We start from the raw sequence: 8,022 nt of genomic DNA on the forward strand, positions 1-8,022 counted from the left end.
TGTTGGAGGAATTACCCGGAAGATGAGGACTTATATGTTGATTGGAATCAACCATTTGCCTCGGATCCTAAAACTAAAGTGAGAACTACCGAGAAGTAATGCCTTGAACCTAAATCTAACGGAATGCAAAATGGACTTATAAGCTACACCTCACATGAGTTATAGCTAGCCCGACTTATGGATTTATTATCCTGCCTGGAAAAGACTACCAGCTAGACCCACCTAAATGCTTTTAAAATCATGTTTTCTGGTCTCAATGCATATGAGGAGTAGAGGGTTGTTTTATTTAGAAAGTAGGGCTTACAACTTGGCTTCGAGGTCAAGATGTCTGTGTTAGTAGGGTATGTAGATGGTGACTCACAAAGAAAGTAGATTTTTGTTATATAATCCTTAAGTGGGGACTTTTCTACATAAGACATCTTTGTCCATGCATGATTGTTTTAAATTTGGAAAACTTGGCTCATTAAAAGGGAGCCATGCAATTTTCTTTTATTAAAAAATCATGGATCCTAAATCAATTTTTAGATTAATTATATTTTAATGGGTATAAAGCTTATTTTGTCCTAAAAGCCTACCACATGAAACAGTTTAGGCCACAACCAAACAAAAAATAGAAAAAAACTAGGAAAAACATGCTATTCTTTTGCGCACCTAGTAAACAAACAACACATGCATGTGAATAAACTAAATTAAAAGTGCAAGTAATATCCCAATTATTACAAACAGTTTTGGCAACTGAGTTGTCTGTCATTATACAACTCAGTTAATAGATTACAGACTACTTGTGGGGGTCTTCAAACTTTAACTCTCAAGTGGACCTTTAGGCTTCACCTCCAAAAGAGTACATCCCTCCTCGATCCACATTTCCTTCTAGTCCAAACCCCACAAGTTTTACATCCTAGATCTAATCAAATACATGATAGAAAATGAAAAAGACTCAAGTCTGCAAAACAGAGTTAGAAGATAATTTATATGATAATCACATCACATCCAAAATTTGCCTAGCACTTAGAGTGTCAAGCATCTGCTCCTACCCTATTGTCCATGCCTCTTGGGGGGTTTTAAGCAGCGCCTTCAAGCAAATAGTATTAAAATAATCATGACTTATTTTACCCCCTTCTGGACATGGCCACCTGCACAAAAAAGCATGTATATATTTTTACACTAACCACTTAAGAGCAAGTGCCCACAACACAGACAATCCAAAAGAGCATTCACACCAAGTCATCAATCACATGCGCACACAAAGAAAAATCATAATCCTAGCATGCCTAAGGAGTTGTGCACCTAAGTGTGTGAGACTTGTGTGGTATGTCACACTAAGGGTACTTCACTTATAATTTGAATCTAAAGAAGAGGTGTCCAATATGTAACTTTTGAGCTAAATATTGGAAGAATCCCCCCTAGCTTTTGGAGCAAAAAGAGTAATTGATACTTCTTTTAGCTTTGAGGCTAAAGGAGGGAAAGGGAGTCCACATAGCTTTTGGGCCAAGTGTTGGAAGGTTTTCACTAACTTTTAGGTCTATAAAGAGAATACATGACTGCAACATTTAACTTTGGGGCTAAATATTGGAGAACTCCCTTTAGCATTTGGAGTTAAAGAGAGGGAAAATTTCGTACAACTTGGAAGTTGGAGGAGAGATGGATTAAACTCATAACTTTTAGGCTAAGGTTGAGAGAATTCCTTAGACCTTTTGGAGCCCAAAGAAAAGAGGGATGACTTGTAATTTTGGTTACAAGTCATCACGAGTTATATGGACTTTTGGGTGTCGTCCAAATAACGGAATCCGTTCTTCCAACTTGGGTTGGAGGAAAGAAATGGAAGATGAGAATACTTGTCGGTTTTGACATCAATAAGCAGACAGATTTGGTTCATTCAATGTTCGTTGAGTGAATGCCGGAATTTACTACAACTCTCGAATTGTAGGGAGAGAGGATTTCTCTACAATTTTGGTTTGTAGAGAAGAAATGGGGAAATGCAACTTGGACGTTGCAAGGCGGAAAGATCTCTTTGAACATTTTAGTGTTCAAAAAGAAAGGGACATTCACCCCTCTAACTTGAGTTAGTGGGATGAGAGGGATCTCTACAATTCCTTTTGAGTTGTAGAAGGAGAAAAGAAGGTGCAACTTATGGGTTGTAAACTTCTGAATGCTCTTTGAACATTTGATGTTTGCAGAGAGGGATACACCCTCCTAATTTCGGTTTAGGAGAGTGGAAGGAAGTTTGAGTGTTCTCCTATAATTTAGGTTTATAGAAGATGGTGGAGGAAATGCAACTTAGAGGTTGCAACTGGAAATCCCTTGAACGTTTGGTGTTTAAAGAGAGGAGATTCATTCCTCCAACTTGGGTTAAAGGGATGAAAGAGGACAAGATGCAACTTGAAGTTGCAAACTCTTGGAAGTTCTTTGAATGTTTAACACTCAAAGAAGAATATACACTCCTAGTTTAGCTTAGGAGAATGGGAGCACCTTCCTACAATATTTGAGTTGTAGAAAGGGGGAAAAAACAAGCAACTTATGGGTTGCAAGTTGAGGGAAAATCCCTTGAACGTTTGATATTTAAGTGGAAGATGTAAATTCGCCAAATTTTGGGTTTGAGAGGATGAATAAGGACTTTAATATTTCCTACAACTTTGAAGGAAATCATCTCCCCAACTTGTGTTGGGTACATATGAGAATGAGGCACGTAGATTTGCATACGCATCATGAGGGTTCCTTGGGTTTTTAGGTGCCCAAAGAAAAGGGCTCATTCACCCAACATGGGTTGGGAGAATGGGAAAGAAATGAGATTAACATTCATATATTCGATATAGGAATATGAGTTATTTTTACCAAACAAGAGAATTTTGTTGGCTGCAAACTCTTCCATAACTTTGAGGTTAAGGGACAAAAGATCTTCTATCAAGCTTTGACTTAATAAATGATCTAACAAACTCCACAAAACTTTGGGGTTAAAGGGAGGAGATGTAACTTGGAAGTTACAAAATTTCTTGAATGTTTCTTTGAATATTTGATATTCAAAGAAAAGGGATATAGGATTTGGGAGGATGAAAGAAGGTTTACAAGTTCTGCTATAATCTTGGCTCATAGGAGAAGATGATTAGAATGCAACGTAAAAGTTGCTAATTGAAGATACACTTTGGACATTTGGTATCCAAAGATAGGTTATCATCCACTTAATTTAGGCTAAGTGAATGGAGAAAATCATGGTTTGAGTCCTATGTTTGGGAGGATTATTTATTGACTTTTTGTGTTCCAATGAATAGGATGGAAGGATAGTGTTAACTTGTTGATTTTGTACCAACAAGCAAGAAAACATGAACTTAGGATTTTCATCCTAAGCTTATAAGAGTTATGCAATGAAGCATTTGGGACTTTGAGGAAGTCCCAAACAATGTGCGAAGGAGGTAGTTGCTTGTTGATTTTATGTTTCCAACAAACAAAAGATAGAAGAACTTGGAATTTGGCAAGGTCTCTTGGCATGCATTTAGGATTTTAGAGAAACCCAGGTTAACATATCCAAGGAAGGAAAAGAATGATGTCGACTTGTTGATTTTGTGTCAACAAGCGCAATAAAATGAACCTAGGATTTTCATCCTGAGGATATAAGATTTATACAATGAAGTGTTTGGAGCTTTGAGGAGGCTCCACACGTCATGTATAAGAGAGAAATGATTTGCAATTTTGGAACTACAGATCAAGAAGCAATCATCAAGTTCGTACTCGATGATATAAGCTCATCTACCTAAGTTGGGTTAGGTAAATAAGATAGGCTAAGCTTGGGGTCTTATGCCTAAAGAGAATGTTCACCTGTTGATCTCGTTTCAACAAATGAAAGAGGAAGCTTGGGGGTTGGCTCTAAGCTTCAAAGTTTTCATATAATGAAGTGTTGGAATTCTAAATAATTCCAAATCACTATACATGAGAGGAGAGACACGTTCATTTGCTAAATTTGTGTTATTAGCAAATGGAAGGGGGGATTTAGGATTTGTTCCTAAAGCCTTAATAATTCATGTAATGGGACATTTGGAACACAGAGAAACTCCAAAATATCACATATGGGGGTAGTGTTTGTTGGTTTTGGGGTTCTAACAAACAAAGTAAGAGGGCTTGAAAGTTTGGTTTCAAGCTTAAGTGATCCATGTAATGGGACATTTGAAGTTTAGAGAGGCTCCAAAATATTCCACATGGAGGTACGCATGTTTGTTGATTTGGGTCTCAACAAATAATGTAGAAAGACTTAGAATTTAATTCTAAGCTAAAAAGTTATCATGCATGAAGGGCAATGGACGAATGCTTGTTGATTTTGTATCAACAAACAAAATGTCACGAATCTAGGATCTTGGTCCTAAGTCAAAATGATTCATGCAATGAAGTGTTTAGAGCCTTGAGGTGCTCCAAACTATCATGCATGGGGAAGAGAAGACCCTACTAGAGAGCTTCCAACACATTGAAACGATCTCCAAATCAATTTTGGCATTATTTGGGTAGGAGTGATTGGTCCTACAACTTGAATTTGGAAAACAACCTATAGCATTATCGAAAGGGCTATATGAAAGAGGTTTTCCCTAAATCAAATCTAATATGATTTAGAAATTTTAGAGCTTGTATCTAGTCATATTATCTAAAAAATGAGAGAAAAATGTTAAATAATCCCTTAGTGTGATGGAGCAATGATCATGGGCTTTCGGAGTCCATAAAATACTCCAAATTAATTTTACCAACACTTACGATTAAATGAGCAGATTTAGGAAAAATTTACAAATTAATAGACTCACTAATCTAAGCAATAAGTATATAGCATATAGCTTGAATCATGACATAATAAGAAACATGCATTTGAAGCTTTAAAGGGATCAAGTCACTTTTGATATGATTTGATTCATTAAAGGCATAGAGATAAGTTTCCAAACTTTAGAAAATTTGCATAACAAAAATAATTAGCCATAAACTTTTTTTATCATAACTTATACAAAATATTCAAAAGTGAGCTTGATCAAACACACTTGCTCTAGGATTTTCAAAATGAACCTTTGAGATTCACATTAGATCCTACAACAAGTCATCAAAAAAAATTTAGATACATTGCAAGGCTTATGAGAAACTCCACAAGCTTTACCAAACTCCTAAATCATATGTCTATTTGTCGCAAAAAGCAGCCCTCACTTACCGCAAGTAGCAGGTTATTTGGCTACAGTGGATCGCACATTCTAGATCAGCCGGCTCCACTACGGCTGCAGTTGGCTTATCACTTTACAAATAACCCAGCTTTCATTGACAACAAGAAACTTCAACAACCCACGATTCCCTTGGGATCAAAATCTTCACACCTATTTTTCCATATTGTTTTTCTATTCTTTGTTTTCAAAAACTGAATTTTTCTTTTCAAGAACCAATTAGATGAGATTTGAGCCTATGCCCTGTATTTCTTACTCTCCAGCGCAAACTAACCTATCCATTCAACGTGTGAGTGGGTAGGAGAGCTCCAAGTAAGTGAATTAAGGGAAAGGAAAGAGATTACAGATTGCTGGCCAGAGCTTTTCCCTTTTAAGTGAGACAATCCCAGCATGTTTATGTCCTAGCAAGTTTTGAAACAACTATGGAATAGCTTCATGGCAGGTTAGGAGGTTATTCCAACATCTTAAATGAATCTTTCATTGGTGGTAAGTCACATCAAGACTAGGCTAAAAAATTTAGCTAAAATATATAGGAAAAAGCGACTGAGAGTAGGCTTTTCATGTAAGTAGAAAAAAAACCTCTTAATTTATTGATGTTTTTTCTTTTTTTACTGAAGCAGACTTTAGTTGTGCATCTCTTTCAGACAAGGCATGGACCGGGAACTTTCTAATTTCCATTTCAATACATCTCTTTCCTAATCAAAATAAGAGAAAATAAAGCAATTCTACCAAAAATGGATCATGTATAAATTTAAGAAAAATAATCAATGGCATAATAGTGCGTCTGCCATCCAGAATTGATCTAGCCCCTAAGACAATACATTTTGCAACCTTCTCTTGGTCTTTAAGCTTCGAGTCCATCATAGGCGTCTCACTATTATTGCAAATCTTACGACTTATTCAAGTGCGATCAAGCTTTTCATGAGCCCTATGTTCAACAACCTCTTCTGGTATATTACCTAGTGGCATACCAAATGCGACTACCTCTTGTTTTTTTTGCTTCAAAAAAAACCATGTTCTCTACATCATTCAAATGATTGGGTCTTGAATTCTATTTGTCCTAGGATTCTTATTCATTGACTCATTCAATGACCTCCTGCAGCTTTCTATTAGTGATTTCTTCAACCACTTCCTTCAATTTCTTCCCAGGGAGAGCCTATACAACCTCTTACATCAATTTTCCTATTGATTTCTTCAGGGCTTAACAAAAGGAGTTTTTAAACAAGCTTTATGATTATAAATATGAGAGATTAGATGTGTATAAAACTCAATCGATTTAATTTAGAATAAGATTCTAGTAGGATGCATGATTCTTTCTACTTCTAGGCTTCAAATCTTGTATCAAGTGAGAAACTTGAAGAATTTCCATAATGGGACAGATTAACTCATTACACAAAAAAGATGAAGCTGGCTCTTGATGAATTATTCCCTCATATTTTTCCTTTTTCATGAATTCCATAAAATCTAGTTTTCTACAAGCGAGATTATTTCTCCTTAAATTTGATACAATTTGATTTTCAACAAGTGTGAGGATTTCAATCATTGTGGCTTTCTTAATTGTTAATTTTGATTCATTGATGGCCAATGGATTTTCATCTTAATGATCTCTTTCATATATTCACTTTTCATCAAAAGTAGTGAACAAATTGACCTATAAATTTTGTGCATGTTATGCATGGCTTTCTGCATCTAGCATATCTAAATTAGAAACCATGGACCTTAAATGTTCTACATCACCTTGTTGACGTACTTTTTCGCATCGAGCCCAATTGGGCTCGATCGTGCTCGATCAATTCGATCGAAGGTCGTCAAAACGAAATTGACTCAAATCGAACCTCAATTTAATTAAATTAAATTAAAATCAAATCAATCAAATCAAGCCCAATTGAGCCTCGTCGAACCAAATTAAATGCAATTCGGCGTCAATTTAGGTTCATTTTTATGAAATTAAATTGGTTGAACTCAATCGGACCCAAACCGACCCAAATCGGTTCGGGTCGAGTCCAATCCGGACTCAATTTCAACCCTAACTAATGAGATCATAGCTGATTTGATTTCTAAAATCAAATTTCTTGATCTAATCACAAATCCCACCCAATTTCAAATCAATTGGGCAGAAATCTACTCGAGTAGATTTTCTTCTCCTCGTTTCACGAATCGAAGCAGGCAGACGGGATGGATTGGGCGGCTTCTCTGCTTGCGTGCGACTCTAAGGGAGCGGGAGAAGCAGTGGGGAGCTCATTCGGCTTTCCCCTCTTTGCTTTTCGTGTCTTCCGTCCCGACGCAGAGAGCGAGCGAGCGAGAGAAAAAAGGCCGAGAGCGGAAGCCAGAAGCGGGAACCCCTCTCGCGTGTGCGGATCCTCCGGCCCACCCCGCCCAGGGCTTCGGCAAAGCCTCTTGTGGTTCAGTCTTCTCCCGTCTGCCGCATTCCTTGGAGCCGCTAACCTCCAGGTTTGCTCCAACGCCTCCCACTTCCTCCAGATTTGGGTTTGGTGTGACATTGTTGCTGTGGAACGCTTCTCCTCCTTCCTTTCTCAAGTCCGGCGAGTTTGTGGTGGTCAAGAAAGCTGTTGGAGACTTCCAAACAGCAAGGGAGGGCTTCTAAATCTTCCAAACAGCAAAGGAAGGCTTCTCCTCCCTTCTCTTTCAACTCCGGCGACTTCTCGGCGACAAAATTAGCTCCGGGAGACTGCCGAACAGCAAAATCTGCTGTTTGGAGCGTGTAAACAGCAGCCATACAGCTTCCGAGAGCTGTCAAACGCTGAAAACTGCTGTCGGGAGTGCTTTGGACAGCAAATCCACCTTCCAGAGTAGCTTGGACAGCAGCGGCGACGTCCGGAATACC

Source organism: Dendrobium catenatum, unplaced genomic scaffold (genome assembly GCF_001605985.2).
Source record: "Dendrobium catenatum unplaced genomic scaffold, ASM160598v2 fragScaff_scaffold_1375, whole genome shotgun sequence".
In the NCBI taxonomy this organism is placed as follows: Eukaryota; Viridiplantae; Streptophyta; class Magnoliopsida; order Asparagales; family Orchidaceae; genus Dendrobium; species Dendrobium catenatum.